Source organism: Lissotriton vulgaris, chromosome 3_1, assembly GCF_964263255.1.
Source record: "Lissotriton vulgaris chromosome 3_1, aLisVul1.2, whole genome shotgun sequence".
NCBI classification, from domain to species: domain Eukaryota; kingdom Metazoa; phylum Chordata; class Amphibia; order Caudata; family Salamandridae; genus Lissotriton; species Lissotriton vulgaris.
The window spans coordinates 163,842,800-163,859,728 of NC_141689.1; the positions used below are offsets into that span (position 1 = coordinate 163,842,800).

A 16,929-nucleotide genomic window follows, 5' to 3' on the forward strand; every position below is an offset into this window, starting at 1 on the left:
ATCCCTCATGCCTCCACATCTCTTCTGCAGGGAGCCTCTCTGCCCTGCAAGCCTCATGCCTCCACCTCTCCTCTGCGGGTAGTCTCTCTGCCCTGCATCACTCATGCCTTCACCTCTCTTCTGCGGGGACCCTCTCTGCCCTGCATCCCTCATGCCTTCACCTCTCTTCTGCAGGGAGCCTCTGTCCCCGGCATCCCTCAGGCCTCCACCTCTCCTCTGCGGGGAGCCTCTCTCCCCGGCATCCCTCATGCCTCCACCTCTCCTCTGAGGGGAGCCTCTCTCCCCTGCATCCCTCATGCCTCCACCTCTCTTCTGCAGGGAGCCTCTCTGCCCTGCATCCCTCATGCCTCCACCTCTCTTCTGCAGGGAGCCTCTGTAACCGGCATCCCTCAGGCCTCCACCTCTCCTCTGCGGGGAGCCTCTCTCCCCGGCATCCCTCATGCCTCCACCTCTCCTCTGAGGGGAGCCTCTCTCCCCTGCATCCCTCATGCCTCCACCTCTCTTCTGCAGGGAGCCTCTCTGCCCTGCATCCCTCATGCCTCCACCTTTCTTTACTCTGCGTGGAGCCTCTCTCCGCGGCATCCCTCTTGCCTCCACCTCTCCTCTGAGGGGAGCCTCTCTCCCCTGCATCCCTCATGCCTCCACCTCTCTTCTGCAGGGAGCCTCTCTGCCCTGCAACCCTCATGCTTCCACCTCTCCTCTGAGGGGAGCCTCTCTCCCCTGCATCCCTCATGCCTCCACCTCTCTTCTGCAGGGAGCCTCTCTCCCCTGCATCCCTCATGCCTCCACCTCTCTTCTGCAGGGAGCCTCTCTCCCCTGCATCCCTCATGCCTCCACCTCTCTTCTGCAGGGAGCCTCTCTGCCCTGCATCCCTCATGCCCCCACCTCTCTTCTGCGGGGAGCCTCTCTCCCCTGCATCCCTCATGCCTCCACCTCTCTTCTGCAGGGAGCCTCTCTCCCCTGCATCCCTCATGCCTCCACCTCTCTTCTGCAGGGAGCCTCTCTGCCCTGCATCCCTCATGCCCCCACCTCTCTTCTGCAGGGAGCCTCTCTCCCCTGCATCCCTCATGCCTCCACCTCTCCTCTGCGGGAAGCCTCTCTGCCCTGCATCCCTTATGCCTCCACCTCTCTTCTGCAGGGAGCCTCTCTGCCCGGCATCCCTCATGCCTCCACCTCTTCTGCGGGGAGCCTCTCTCCCCTGCATCCCTCATGCCTCCACCTCTCTTCTGCAGGGAGCCTCTCTGCCCTGCATCCCTCATGCCCCCACCTCTCTTCTGCAGGGAGCCTCTCTCCCCTGCATCCCTCATGCCTCCACCTCTCCTCTGCGGGAAGCCTCTCTGCCCTGCATCCCTCATGCCTTCACCTCTCTTCTGCGGGGACCCTCTCTGCCCTGCATCCCTCATCCCTCATGCCTCCACCTCTCTTCTGCAGGGAGCTTCAATGCCCTGCATCCCTCATGCCTCCACCTCTCTTCTGCGGGGTGCCTCTCTGCCCAGCATTCCTCATGCCCCCACCTCACTTCTGCAGGGAGCCTCTATGCCCCGCATCCCTCCTGTCTATGCCCTTCTTCTGCAGGGAACCTCTCTGCCCTGCATCCCTCATGCCCCCACCTCTCTTCTGCAGGGAGCCTCTCTTCCCAGCATCCCTCATGCCTCTGCCTCTCTTCTGCAGGGAGCCTCCCTGCCCTGCATCCCTCATGCCTCCACCTCTCTTCTGCGGGGAGCCTCTCTGCCCAGCACCCCTCATGCCTCCACCTCTCTCCTGCGGGGAGCCTCTCTGCCCTGCATCCCTCATGCCTCCACCTCTCTCCTGCGGGGAGCCTCTCTGCCCTGCATCCCTCATGCCTCCACCTCTCTTCTGCAGGGAACCTCTCTGCCCTGCATCCATCATGCCTCCACCTCTCCTCTGAGGGGAGCCTCTCTCCCCTGCATCCCTCATGCCTCCACATCTCTTCTGCAGGGAGCCTCTCTGCCCTGCAAGCCTCATGCCTCCACCTCTCCTCTGCGGGTAGTCTCTCTGCCCTGCATCCCTCATGCCTTCACCTCTCTTCTGCGGGGACCCTCTCTGCCCTGCATCCCTCATGCCTCTGCCTCTCTTCTGCAGGGAGCCTCCCTGCCCTGCATCCCTCATGCCTCCACCTCTCTTCTGCGGGGAGCCTCTCTGCCCTGCATCCCTCATGCCTCCACCTCTCTTCTGCGGGGAGCCTCTCTGCCCTGCATCCCTCAGGCCTCTGCCCCTCTTCTGCAGGAAGCCTCTGTCCCCGGCATCCCTCAGGCCTCCACCTCTCCTCTGCGGGGAGCCTCTCTCCCCGGCATCCCTCATGCCTCCACCTCTCCTCTGAGGGGAGCCTCTCTCCCCTGCATCCCTCATGCCTCCACCTCTCTTCTGCAGGGAGCCTCTCTGCCCTGCATCCCTCATGCCTCCACCTCTCTTCTGCAGGGAGCCTCTGTAACCGGCATCCCTCAGGCCTCCACCTCTCCTCTGCGGGGAGCCTCTCTCCCCGGCATCCCTCATGCCTCCACCTCTCCTCTGAGGGGAGCCTCTCTCCCCTGCATCCCTCATGCCTCCACCTCTCTTCTGCAGGGAGCCTCTCTGCCCTGCATCCCTCATGCCTCCACCTTTCTTCTGCGGGGAGCCTCTCTCCGCGGCATCCCTCATGCCTCCACCTCTCCTCTGAGGGGAGCCTCTCTCCCCTGCATCCCTCATGCCTCCACCTCTCTTCTGCAGGGAGCCTCTCTGCCCTGCAACCCTCATGCTTCCACCTCTCCTCTGAGGGGAGCCTCTCTCCCCTGCATCCCTCATGCCTCCACCTCTCTTCTGCAGGGAGCCTCTCTGCCCTGCATCCCTCATGCCCCCACCTCTCTTCTGCAGGGAGCCTCTCTCCCCTGCATCCCTCATGCCTCCACCTCTCTTCTGCAGGGAGCCTCTCTGCCCTGCATCCCTCATGCCCCCACCTCTCTTCTGCGGGGAGCCTCTCTGCCCTGCATCCCTCATGCCTCCACCTCTCTTCTGCAGGGAGCCTCTCTCCCCTGCATCCCTCATGCCTCCACCTCTCTTCTGCAGGGAGCCTCTCTGCCCTGCATCCCTCATGCCCCCACCTCTCTTCTGCAGGGAGCCTCTCTCCCCTGCATCCCTCATGCCTCCACCTCTCCTCTGCGGGAAGCCTCTCTGCCCTGCATCCCTCATGCCTCCACCTCTCTTCTGCAGGGAGCCTCTCTCCGCGGCATCCCTCATGCCTCCACCTCTCTTCTGCGGGGAGCCTCTCTCCCCTGCATCCCTCATGCCTCCACCTCTCTTCTGCAGGGAGCCTCTCTGCCCTGCATCCCTCATGCCCCCACCTCTCTTCTGCAGGGAGCCTCTCTCCCCTGCATCCCTCATGCCTCCACCTCTCCTCTGCGGGAAGCCTCTCTGCCCTGCATCCCTCATGCCTTCACCTCTCTTCTGCGGGGACCCTCTCTGCCCTGCATCCCTCATGCCTCCACCTCTCTTCTGCAGGGAGCTTCAATGCCCTGCATCCCTCATGCCTCCACCTCTCTTCTGCGGGGTGCCTCTCTGCCCAGCATTCCTCATGCCCCCACCTCACTTCTGCAGGGAGCCTCTATGCCCCGCATCCCTCCTGTCTATGCCCTTCTTCTGCAGGGAACCTCTCTGCCCTGCATCCCTCATGCCCCTACCTCTCTTCTGCAGGGAGCCTCTCTTCCCAGCATCCCTCATGCCTCTGCCTCTCTTCTGCAGGGAGCCTCCCTGCCCTGCATCCCTCATGCCTCCACCTCTCTTCTGCGGGGAGCCTCTCTGCCCAGCACCCCTCATGCCTCCACCTCTCTCCTGCGGGGAGCCTCTCTGCCCTGCATCCCTCATGCCTCCACCTCTCTCCTGCGGGGAGCCTCTCTGCCCTGCATCCCTCATGCCTCCACCTCTCTTCTGCAGGGAACCTCTCTGCCCTTCATCCATCATGCCTCCACCTCTCCTCTGAGGGGAGCCTCTCTCCCCTGCATCCCTCATGCCTCCACATCTCTTCTGCAGGGAGCCTCTCTGCCCTGCAAGCCTCATGCCTCCACCTCTCCTCTGCGGGTAGTCTCTCTGCCCTGCATCCCTCATGCCTTCACCTCTCTTCTGCGGAGACCCTCTCTGCCCTGCATCCCTCATGCCTCTGCCTCTCTTCTGCAGGGAGCCTCCCTGCCCTGCATCCCTCATGCCTCCACCTCTCTTTTGCGGGGAGCCTCTCTGCCCTGCATCCCTCATGCCTCCACCTCTCCTCTGCGGGGAGCCTCTCTGCCCTGCATCCCTCATGCCTCCACCTCTCTTCTGCGGGGAGCCTCTCTGCCCTGCATCCCTCATGCCTCCACCTCTCTTCTGCAGGGAGCCTCTCTGCCCTGCATCCCTCAGGCCTCTGCCCCTCTTGTGCAGGGAGCCTCTCTCCCCAGCATCCCTCATGCTTCTGCCCAACTTCAGCAGGAAGCCACTCTGCCCGACATCCCTCAGGCCTCTGCCCCTCTTCTGCGGGGAGCCTCTCTACCCGTCTTTCCTCGTGTCTCTGCCCCTCTACTGCAAGGAGCCTTTCTGCCCTGCATCCCTCATGCCTCCACCTCTCTTCTGCAGGGGCCTCCCTTCCCTGCATCCCTCATGCCTCCACCTCTCCTCTGCGGGGAGCCTCTCTCCCCGGCATCCCTCATGCCTCCACCTCTCTTCTGCAGGGGCCTCCCTTCCCTGCATCCCTCATGCCTCCACCTCTCTTCTGCAGGGAGCCTCTCTGCCCTGTATCCCTCATGCCTCCACCTCTCTTCTGCAGGGAGCCTCAATGCCCTGCATCCCTCATGCCTCCACCTCTCTTCTGCAGGGAGCCTCAATGCCCTGCATCCCTCATGCCTCCACCTCTCTTCTGCAGGGAGCCTCAATGCCCTGCATCCCTCATGCCTCCACCCCTCTTCTGCGGGGAGCCTCTCTCCCCGGCATCCCTCATGCCTCCACCTCTCTTCTGCGGGGAGCCTCTCGCCCTGCATCCCTCATGCCTCCACCTCTCTTCTACAGGGAGCCTATCTGCCCTGTATCCCTCATGCCTCCACCTCTCTTCTGCAGGGAGCCTCAATGCCCTGCATCCCTCATGCCTCAACCTCTCTTCTGCAGGGAGCCTCAATGCCCTGCATCCCTCATGCCTCCACCCCTCTTCTGCGGGGAGCCTCTCTCCCCGGCATCCCTCATGCCTCCACCTCTCTTCTGCGGGGAGCCTCTCGCCCTGCATCCCTCATGCCTCCACCTCTCTTCTACAGGGAGCCTATCTGCCCTGTATCCCTCATGCCTCCACCTCTCTTCTGCAGGGAGCCTCAATGCCCTGCATCCCTCATGCCTCCACCTCTCTTCTGCAGGGAGCCTCAATGCCCTGCATCCTTTATGCCTCCACCTCTCTTCTGCGGAACGCCTCTCTGCCCAGCATCCCTCAGGCCTCCACCTCTCTTCTGCGGGGAGCCTCTCTGCCCTGCCTCGCTCATGCCTCCACCTCTCCTCTGCGGGGAGCCTCTCTGCCCAGCATCCCTCAGGCCTCCACCTCTCTTCTGCGGGAAGCCTCTCTGCCCTGCATCCCTCATGTCTCTGCCCCTCTTCTGCAGGGAGCCTCTCTGCCCAGCATCCCTCGTGTCTCTGCCGCTCTTCTGCAGGGGCCTCTCTGCCCTGCATCCCTCATGCCTCCACCTCTCCTCTGCAGGGAGCCTCTCTGCCCTGCATCCCTCATGCCTCCACCTCTCCTCTGCGGGGAGCCTCTCTGCCTTGCATCTCTCATGCCTCCACCTCTCCTCTGCGGGTAGCCTCTCTGCCTTGCATCTCTCATGCCTCCACCTCTCCTCTGCGGGGAGCCTCTCTGCCCTGCATCCCTCATGCCTCCACCTCTCCTCTGCGGGGAGCCTCTCTGCCTTGCATCTCTCATGCCTCCACCTCTCCTCTGCGGGGAGCCTCTCTGCCCTGCATCCCTCATGCCTCCACCTCTCCTCTGCGGGGAGCCTCTCTGCCCTGCATCCGTCATGCCTCCACCTCTCCTCTGCGGGGAGCCTCTCTGCCTTGCATCTCTCATGCCTCCACCTCTCCTCTGCGGGGAGCCTCTCTGCCCTGCATCCCTCATGCCTCCACCTCTCCTCTGCGGGGAGCCTCTCTGCCCAGCATCCCTCGTGTCTCTGCCCCTCTTCTGCAAGGAGCCTCTCTGCCCAGCATCCCTCAGGCCTCCGCCTACCCCCTTTCTCAGTACAGATAACCCCCCACTCTGCCACGTGTTCTGCCAGCACTTCGCCTGCTGCCCATTCCCAGCAGATACAGAATTCCTGCCCTTAGCGAGTGAGCAATGCCAGGTATTGGTAGATCATGATCACATTACTTTTTCCTACCAGTCTTATATTTATATATTTTCCAGATATGAAACGGTAAGTAACAGAATGCAAAGAGAAATCCAGAATCGAGTACAGTCCAGTCACATTAAATGAACCATCTGGTAAAATCGTGAATTTACAGAGAATCCCGCAGGTCTCTCGATGCCACCCCTCCAGACATCCCTCCTGAGTTTACAATGCCTGGCGTGACAGGACGTATCTATACATTTGACTTATAGTTCTTATAGTCTTTAATTTACTAATGATAAAACAAAACTACAAATCCCAGAATGCAATGTGAAATCATTACATGCTGAAATGTTCGAGAACCTTGCCTTTGTTCACATCATAATTAAAACCTTAACCAATCCCCCACAACTGCCTCCCACCATGCACTGCTGTTCAAGGGCCACTTCACCCAGAGCCCTCTGCAGGCCCCTGCAGGTAGCCTCCAGCTGCATCTTTACCGTGACCCTCTACCCCAACATTGAGGGCACCTGGTAACACAGCATTGAGACATCGACACAGCTCTTAAGATGCGTCACTAGCATCACCCCAACCTTATCAGTCCTGCCACTACTACCGAGCTCCCACCGAGCGGGGTGGGGGGGGGGGGGGACTCACTAGCAGCGCGTGCTTGTACCCCAGTACTGAGACACTAACTAACGCCGCGCTTCCGAATGCTCATCTCAGATACAGTACAGTGGAGAGTCGATGCAGCCCACTATTTACGGGATGAATACGTCCCCTGCGCAGATTTACTCACTAATCAAACTTGCAGTTATAGCTGTCATCGGGGCCAACTCTTCGTTTCATCCTTCCAAGGTCAGTCACATTCATACTGTTGAGTATTGTAACAATCACACTTGATGTTCCTATTATCTTAAAATGTGCGAAACAAAAGCGGAGTCTTTCATCCGCATAGCCCATGTTATATAGGATGATAGGTTGACAAATAATCGAGGTATTGCAGCCTCTGTTTGAAGCAGAGGTTACGAAGAGCTGTTACATAACATCACGTTAATGTATAGGCTGCAGATTAAGGTTTCTAACCCCACTTAGATTGATTAGGGTGTTGTGCCTCGGCTGCAGGGATCTCTCCGTGTCTCTATAACTTGCTTTGCACAGCTTCGAGAGCATGATAGTTCTGTAGGTTAATGCACGAGACAGGAGCCTCGTGATTTACCGCTCTGATTTAAAAAAGAAAAAAAAACGATGTCAGGTTAATTTACCCACTGCTATCTTCATGCAACCTATAGTTTGCATTTTAGCATGTCCCAGTACTGTGAAATAACTATGGGTATTGATTTGCCTGCTCTAGAAAAATTTATGTAATCTGTAGGTTACACGTCATTCTCAGTAAGATAGCTCTTGCTGTTAATGCGCCGGTTTGCCTCTCAAGGCACAGCTTCCAACCCCCATGGTTGTTTGCAAGGGGACATGTCTGATGAGAGATGTACTTGTCCCTGGAGGCAGGAGGTTCCAATTCGAGGGGTGCAGTTAAGAGGCTCCCCTTGCAGCTGAGTTCTTTCTAACTAGGATTTGCAGGGTCGAATCTATACATGACCTGTAAATTCATTCTGCACTAACAATAAAATAGGTTTCTGGAATTTGTAGGTAGGACTCGAGTACAGATTTATAATTTTAACCTGTCTCCCGGTCCCCGGCGCTACTACTGAAAAATAGGGGAAGAAACTCCCAATATTTTGCAGAGTGGATTGTAAGAAACAAAAAACATGTTTCCAAATGTAGACAGTGCCACTGAAACTGTGCCCTTCGGCAGCGGCAGCGTTTCTAGCATTATTACGTATTTGCCACAATTGCCACAGAATCTGCCTGCTGCGTAATTTGCATATTTTTACAAAAACATGTCTCTAGCTCAAAGGGTTCAAAAGTTACCAAAAAGCAGCTACAAGGGTTGCTGTGCAGTGGAAGGGACTCCCCAAAGGTTGACTGATCACCTTTTAGATGTTTATTGCTGTATTTGTGTGCTACATTGGGACTAATGAGGTGTAACCTTTGCTCAGTGTTTACGTGTGAAAATGACAAAATGAGGAAGTACTACAATCACAAAATGTGCCGCATTCTGCCACATAATTAGCCTTTTCCTGCTGCACAATTGTGTCATCCCTGCCGTATAATTTTGCCCTCCCTTGTAGCAAAATTCTAGTGGTTCTGTATATAGATCTCAACACCAGGGCTCCCTTTTCTCCCCCACCCACAACATATCTGTGAAATCCACCGCGGTCTCCTGGTATCGGCAGCTATGTTCGGGAGCTGCCTGTTTAAAGCATCTCTGTGTCGGCACTCTCTTCTGGTATAGAGACGCCTCCGCACTCCAAACGAGAAGTGCCGGCACTGAGCCGCGGGCAGCATCGGTCCTTCCTGGTGCATGCCCCTGGCAGCGAGTGATAACGGAGGGTCGGGGGTGCACACTCACCAGTCCGCACAGGTCCTTACTGGTGCATGCCCTGGCAGCGAGAGATAACGGAGGCTTGGTGAACACTCACCAGTCCGCACTGGTCCTTACTGGTGCATGCCCCGGCAGCGAGAGATAACGGAGGGTCGGGGGTGCACACTCACCAGTCCGCACTGGTCCTTACTGGTGCATGCCCCTGGCAGCTAGTGATAACGGAGGGTCGGGGGTGTACACTCACCAGTCCGCACTGCTGCCGGCAGCCTCGCCCTCGTCCTGCAGGAATCTCCGCGGATTCAGAGCATCCTCAGCCTCGCCAGCTCCATCCTCAGCGGGCACTGGTCCGTCCGTACCCCGAGCCCGGGAAACAAATCCACTTCCCCGGTGCTGAGTCTGTGCGCGCCCTCCACACGAGCGCTCACCGCATCCCGTGAGAGCCGGCGCAGCTGGTGAGCCACTCCCGGGCGCACAAAGAGCGCAGGGCAGAGACAGGCACCCGGGACACACCCAGCCGGGAGCCAAGGGGGCACCGAAGTCAGACCCCAGCCGGGAGCCGAGGGGGCACCGAAGTCACACGCACCCCATCCAGCCACCGAGGTGGCACCGAAGTCACACCCCGGCCAGGAGCCAAGGTGTCAGCCAAGACACACCCCAGCTAGGCACCGAGAGCACAGCCAAGCCCGGGTACCCAGAGCACAGTCCACACAGGCACGGGGGTGATGCCCAGCCAGGCACGGAGGGCGCAGTGGCCAGCAGGATGAGTTCCAGAGGCAGGGGGCGCAGCCCGGAGGATGCTGCTGCGCGCGCTCTGCTCCCCGTGTGTGTCTTGCTCCTCCTAGTCAGTGTTTTGTAACTCCAGCAGCGGCGGCGGCAGCTCGGCCGTGTGCGTCCCCGCCGGTGATCACCGCAGGAACTCTCGCAGTTTATAAGCCGCCTGACGTGAGCAGGAACATACCACTATAAAACGTGACAACCCCCTCCCTTCGCCCGGCTTCTCTTCTTCCTTTCTCACCTCACCCTCTGCTAGTTTCTTCTCTTCTCCACACTCCTCCCCACCTCTCTTCCACCCCCGCCTCCCTTCTCCCCCCTCCATCTCCTCTCTTCTCTACTCGCATATAGAGGTGGGCGAGCCAACACATTAGCAGGGAGAGCCGAGCCAGGGGCGCCCCAAGGTCAGCTCTGGCTCTACGAGCCCGTGCAGGTGCCGAGCCCCGAAAATATTTGGGTGTCATCAGCAACAACGATCTTGTTAGAATTTCATAAGGCCTATACATTCATAACGTGTATTTCTTCACCACGTGGAGGCGTTTCACACGGGCACAGAGGATGCTATGGCTGCATTGAAAAGTAGGGGAGAGTTTTTAAACATGAACATGAACATTTAAACATGAACTGAGAAACATTCCCCCCTGGGCGTAGTGGGCGTAGCGGGGATACGTGGAGGTCCACCGAGCTGCAAACAACCTCTGTGGAGCTCCGCTACGCCGCCTGCCTAACCCCCCCCCCCCCCCCCCCAATAAGAAGTAGGTTAACCACCATTAGCCAAAACATCTTACATAAAATACAGATATGGCATTTTGCGGAGAAACGCATGTGTAGGAAGGTGGTCCAATATTAATAGTAGTGATCAATGCACTCTAAGCCAAGGCGAAGGTAAGGGAGATACATTTCATATTTTGTTTTTTGGCCCGGCCTATGTGGCCCCCAGAAAAAGATGGATCAAACCTCTTTGCCAAAACATAGGTGTAAGATCACATCCTGAACTCCCATATTCAAAGGTGCTCCCAAAGGTGATAAGGAACAGAAAAGAAGGCTCTGTGAAGTGTTTGCCTAGATCACACCATTCAGTTAAAAAAAGGGAAGCCGCGATTCACCCAATGTTTTGCAGTTCAGCTATGAGATGAGTATCTAGCTCTGAAATCCAGTGTTACTGCTCTGCTCTTAAATCTTAGCGGATGTCTATTGGACCTGACATCCTTGGAATCACCTCACACCTCGTGAAGAGACCACAGACCACACTGAACTCTGCGGACAAACTAGTCCTTGACCTCCCCAAGCGGACCCACATCACTCTCCACCAGAGGAGTCTCCACTGGCTCTCCGTCCAAGAGAGGCGCCACTTCAAGATGCTGACCCACCAAACCAGAGCTCTGCACAGCCAAGGACCACCACCAGAACGGCCACCAGCACTCCTGACCCCTGCACTCTGCCTTCCTTCACCTCGCTCACACCCTCGCATGCGTCATGGCCACAGCGCACGTCGCTCCTTCTCCTGCCTCGTGGCCTGCGCCCGAAACAACCTCTCTCCCCCTCTCCACCTTCGGACCTCACCCTCGCTGCTGGAATTCAAGAAGGGATCAAGACCTGGTTATTCGAGTGAGCCCCGCAGCAAGATCCTCAACGCCTGCCTACTCTCTCGGTTGATTAGTCGTCCTTTACAAGTCACGTTGATTGGTTGATTGACATCCTTGGTGTGGCTTTCCACCAATGTTTTGGCTTCAATCCTCCTGTTTTTGGAGACTTGGTTTTTGTTAGCGTTAGGACTCTGCACACTTTACCACTGCTAACCAACCGGTGGTAAAGTGCTTGTGCGCTCGCCCTAAAACATGGTAACATTAGCTCCACACTACTGGCACATTTAATTTAATTGACAGTCCCTAGTAAAGGGGTACTACATGTACACAGGGCCTGCACATTAAATGATACTAGTGGGGCCTGCAGCACAAATTGTGTAATCCACTGGAGTAGCCCTTTCAAACATGTCCCAGTCCTGCCATTGCAGCCTGTGTGTGCAGTTTAAACTGTCATCTCAACCTTGCAAAATAAACCTTTTGCCAGGCCTAAATCTTCCTTTTTAGGTCTCGCCTAGGTAGCACTTGCACTGTCTCTTTGAGACATGCTGTAGTCAGGATATGTGCAAAAACAACAATTGATGGACAGAATGCAGAACAATGTCATACATTCACCCCAGTACAGAGATCTGGGCCTAAATCCACTGTTTTTTTGCTCACCACACCACCCCAGTTCAGACATGGCCATATGCAAATCATCTTTGACCCTGAGCCTCATGGGTACAGTCCAGCCCGAACTGCCAAGCCATGTCTTCCGTGGACCGGAATCAAGCATACTAGGACCGGTTTCTGGCCATGTCTGAACTGGGGTGGTGTGGAGTGCAAAAAAACAATGGATTTAGGCCCAGATCTCTGTACTGGGGTGAATGTATGACATTGTTCAGCATTCTTCCATCAACTGTTGTTTTTGCAGTACTCAGGATATGGGCATTAAGTTCCATCCAAGTTCCGTCAATACATTTTATTGGCTCCTTGCAGTGTCTTTTGTCATTCTTTTCATTTCATTGGTTTATTTTGGTAGTAGTCCCTCCTTCTTCCTCTTTAGTACCTGTTGGACTTGGCCCTTTTTGCAGGGTCATCCCAGAACGTTTTGCCTTCCTCCTGTATTTTTGTTAACCTGTTGTTGGTGGTTTTATGACTATGGGCACTTTATCACTGCTGATCAGTGCTAAAGTGCATGTGCTCTTTATTGTAAACTTGGTAAGATTAGTCTACACCTGTTTGACATATTTAATTTACTTGTCAGGACCTTGTACAGTGATATCACATATACCTTGGGCCAGTAAATTAAATGCTACTGTTGGGCTTGCAGCGCTGCTTGCCCCATCCACCAAAGTAGCCTTTTAACCCTTTCCATGCTCATGACGAGCTCAGCTCGTCATGAGGCACAGTGGAGCTGTGCTGATGACGAGCTGAGCTCGTCATGAAATGATATAAATCTGAAGTCTTCAGCACCGGAGGGGAAAATGTGCAGCAGCGATGTGGTTAAACCTGTCTCAGGCTTCTGCCACTGCAGGGCCTGTGCACACAGCTTACTACTGATGTGACATGCACATAAAGGGGTTGCCACGTCTGTAATTCCCCTTTTACTACATATCAGTCACCCCTAAGGTAGGCCCTAGCTAGCCCTATAGGCATGGTGCAGTGTAGGTAAAAGGTAGGACATGTGCCATAACTGTGTGGCATGTGCTGGTAGTGACAAACAGCCTATTTGGTTTCCCACTACTGTGAGGCTGTCCTCTCATAGGGATGCATTGGGGGTTCACTGAGATGTGCTTCAGTGGTAATTCCAGATCTGAGAGGGGTAGCGTGATCAAGTTTGGTATGTTTGAATAGTAGCGATAAATCCTGCTTATTGGTGAGAGCGGATTTGTTATTACTATTTTAGAAATGACACTTTTAGAAGGGGGTATTCTATGTGCTCTGTGTCGTTGTGCCCTGTCTGATGTGTATCGACCATCTGGTTCTGACTGACAAGGGGGAGGGGATGTGAATTCACTCCAGCCATTCATGGGGGGGAGGTGGGGGGGGGGGGATTGTGGTGTGTCCTGCCCTGCCTGGGTGTCTCAGCCCTAGGCTGAATAGGACTGGTCTGCATTTGGAGTTGTGGGAGGCGTAGCTCCTGCACCTTAATAGGGCTGTGCCTGCCTTCCACAAAGATGGCTCTGCCCTCCTGTGGTGTGTCCGGAGCCAAGGCTTACACTTTGAATGAGGAGGGTTGTGCACGTATAATTATATTGTTAAAGTGCCCCAGAACTGGTTTAACCTGGGCTCAGGGCCACGTGCCAGTGCAGAACAAAGATTGTTGGTACTATAAGTACTGGGGCTGTGACCCCATATTTGGGGAAATGGCTTGTGCTTGGACCTGAGGAAGACAAAGTGTGGACTGCTGTGTGTCAGGAAGAATAGCCGTTGGGGTCTACCTGCTGCCTGCCAGGTAGCTGAAGGGACTGCCCTCTGCTAAGGGGCCCTGTGTGCTGGCCTGCCTGTGCCTGGCTTTTCAGTTCCTGGGGACTGCTCAGTGCTTGAGAGCACTTCACGTCCCCTCTCTGGGTCTCCCTGCGGGAGACAGGTGGAGCTCTCTGTTTATTATTGCCTGGAGCGAATGAGGATGCTGAGTTTCCTTAGGAGGAGGAGAAGGAAGCAGCCGGCGTGCGTGTCGGAGAACCTTCCTACAAGAGTGGTGAGCACTCTGCATTCCTGTGTGCCTACAGCTGCGGCACAGCATAGATGAAATTGACAGAGACTTTGCTCCGTTGCTGCCGGATGTCAGGTGTAGGAAGCCTGGTTGTGGGTGGGGCTCCAGAGAGGACGAGGAGAGCCCCACATGGTGCCTGAGCCTGGTTGTGGGCAGGGCCGGGTGACAAGGTAGAGCTGGAGCCTCGGAGGCTTCTCGTGCAGCAAAAGAGAACCGGAGCCTCACGGGCTCCATTCTGTGGCTTCCCGCCTTCCCCAACTGTTAGAGGGAGAGATAGACCACCAGTGGCTGCGAGTCTGGCTGAGGAGGACAAGGAAGTCGGAAGAGGTCCTGGTGAGTAGGGCCTCCAAGGTGGGCACAGGTCCCCCGTTTCCTGCATCAGCACAAGTGAGGTGGCCGAGGTCCAGTTTCAGGCCTGCCCAGACCGTTGTTTTTCTGCCCTGCGTCGTTTTTAGTTGCTCCATGCTTGGGAGCATGAGATCATTGTCCACAGCTGAGGACACATGCATTTGGGGGAGTCCTTACTCAGAAAGGGGCATTGCGGGGATAACCAAGGACAGGGCCCCTGAGGACGACGCCAGACTAACTGATGTTCGCCCCAATGCCTATGCAATTAGGTGATGTGTGCACTCGATAAGTGGTGATTATGGTGCACTACTGATGTGGTTTACCCCTGATGCTGTTTAAGGTCTCTGCCTGATTCAGCGCATGCGCTAGTCTGGACAAGACATGTAGTAGCTGCTTTTAAAAGTGCTACCTTGCCAGCCACCGGCTTGCTCTTACGTGCACAAGAGCGCGTGCGCAAAATAGAAAGCTGGTGGTCGGCAAGGTAGCCCTTGCGGTGACGCGTGTGCGCACCACTCGCATTTGTCAGCTGTTCATTTTCCTTTCACTTTTGCAGTCCTAGCATTGCCTCATGTATTGGTCTCCGAGAGCCTCTTACAGGACTCGCTGTAGCCCCTCACACTCTCCACACGCAGGTTCAAGTCTCCTGGAAACGAGCCACGCTGCCACCATGCTGTGCCGGTAAGGGCAGCAGACACCCTTTCTCCTGAAGAAGTGACAGTGTTTCAGCGCTTAGCTGCTCCTGCCAGAGGCTTCTCTGGCGCTCCAGCAAGCACGCGCAGCTCTGTCCCGGTTAGCCCTCCTCTGCAAGTCTGTTGCCGTGACCCATGAGATGTACTGAGACACCCATTGAACGGGCATCTCTTCTAGTACACTCACTACCCAGCTATGCTCTGCCAGTGTGCATTTAGCCTGACCCTAGCATTGCCAGCTTCGGCCCTGCGCTGCAGAGCCCCTCAAGGTGCAGCCCGGGGACCCACGGACAGCGCGCCTGTACACCTCCGCACTGACCTGCGCCTCCTCTGCTTCCGGGAGCCATGCGCAGTTCTGCATGGGATCTCAGGCAGCCACTGCATCAGCTCAGTGGAGGTGTATTATGACAACCACAGCTCTGTCCCTACTTCTCAGCCCTACTCAACTGCACAGCCATATTTGTGGTTCTTACTTGCAAACTTGCCTCACCTGAGTTGGTGCCTCGATTTAGCTGCCTACTTCCACTTTAAAGTAGGGAATAAGTAGGGTAAGTAAGGTAGTGTAAGTAAGTAAGTAGGGTGGCTCTGTTAGGAGGATTGTGTTGCATAGTGAGAATGAGAACAAATAATGCCTGGCGCCCCCCAGCCCGTGCCCTTTTCGCTGTTTTGTGAAGAGTCTGATCATCAGGTGAGGTGTGATATGAGGAATAAGTAAATTCCTGGAATATACTTTACTGGCATCTTTTAATGAACGAGGAAGTTCAGCCATAAACGGATGTGTAAACAGATGGTCAGAATCTTCACAGCTGTACGTCACGCCTTTTAAAGCCGACAGGTTATCAGGTGTGTACTGCGCATGCCCATGAACAGTAGATGTAAACAATGCTGGTGCGAAATACTAGCCTATTGAGATAATACACAAGCAAGTTTTTTTTTAAAAAAGCTTTGCATTGTGTTTGCACTCTGCAAAGTTCCGCAAGGCTGCATGAGAAAAAAACTGCTGAGAGGGGAAAAAATGTCCACATAAACTTTTGTCTCGCTGAATTTTCCCACCAAAAACCTTTAAGCAGGAGAAAGAATTTCTGAGATTTTGTTTGTTTTTCTTTAGCAAAACCATCCCTTGTTAGCCTTTTCACCATTTATATTATTTAAAAAAATATCTCATTGCAAACTTTGTGAAGTATCACATAACATTCCAACGTTGCCAAAAGGCTACTTGGTAAATTTCATCCACCACCAACAAATGCAGAATACTAATATTTTGCCAAAGGATATTTCATTCTGCAGACTAAGACTTAAAATAAGAAGTGAATGTGGCAGCAGTTCGTGGGAGAAGCAGAGCTGGGGTGAACGGATTGGCACAGCACCAGTTCTGTAAACTGGTGAGGTGACTTTGCATTTTGCATGTCAATACATCATTTTGGGATTCTCCTGTTCAGGAAGTGTTTTGACAGCCAACCAATAACCGTGCATTCCTACACTGTGCACGCAGGGGGTAGAAGCTGTCCTTTCAACATCTACATGGCCCCCCTTGCCACCATCGTAAGACAGCATGGACTCAGCATAGTATCCTATGCTGACGACACCCAGCACATCCTCTCCCTCATGAGGCAACCCAACATCACCAAACTCAGCTTCCAGGAGGTATTGAGAGATGTTGCATCCTGGAAGAGCAGCAGCTGTCTGAAGGACAACTAGGAGAAGACAGAAGTCCTCGTTCTCGGACCCACCCCTTCAGCATGGGACAACACTTGGTGGCCTACTGCCCTTAGCAGCCCCCGACTCCCACGGATCACGCCTGGATTCTCGGCATCTTACTCGACTCCTCCCTCACCATGACCCAACAGATCAATGCAGTCTCCTGCTCGTGCTTCAACACCCTCCATATGCTTCGCAAGACTTTCAAGTGGATTCCCCCAAATCCAGAAAAACTATCACCCACACACTCGTAACCATCAGACTGGACTAAGGAAACGCCCTCTGTGCCGGAATCAACAAATCCCTGCTCCAGAACCTCCAGACCATCCAGAACACTGCTGCCAGTCTTGTCCTCGGCATCCCACAACACAAAAATACA

General features: G+C 55.2%; 1 protein-coding gene across 2 annotated transcripts in view; it reads right to left on the reverse strand.

Moving 5' to 3' along the window:
* PHF24 (PHD finger protein 24) overlaps nucleotides 1-9,665 on the reverse strand; it is a 528,118-nt gene extending 518,453 nt beyond the window's left edge. For both annotated transcript variants that reach the window (XM_086960262.1, XM_086960261.1), the window contains exon 1: nucleotides 9,008-9,665. The gene's annotated coding sequence lies outside the window, so the exon portion shown is untranslated. The remainder of the gene's footprint in view (nucleotides 1-9,007) is intronic.
* Between the last annotated feature and the right edge of the window lie 7,264 nt (nucleotides 9,666-16,929).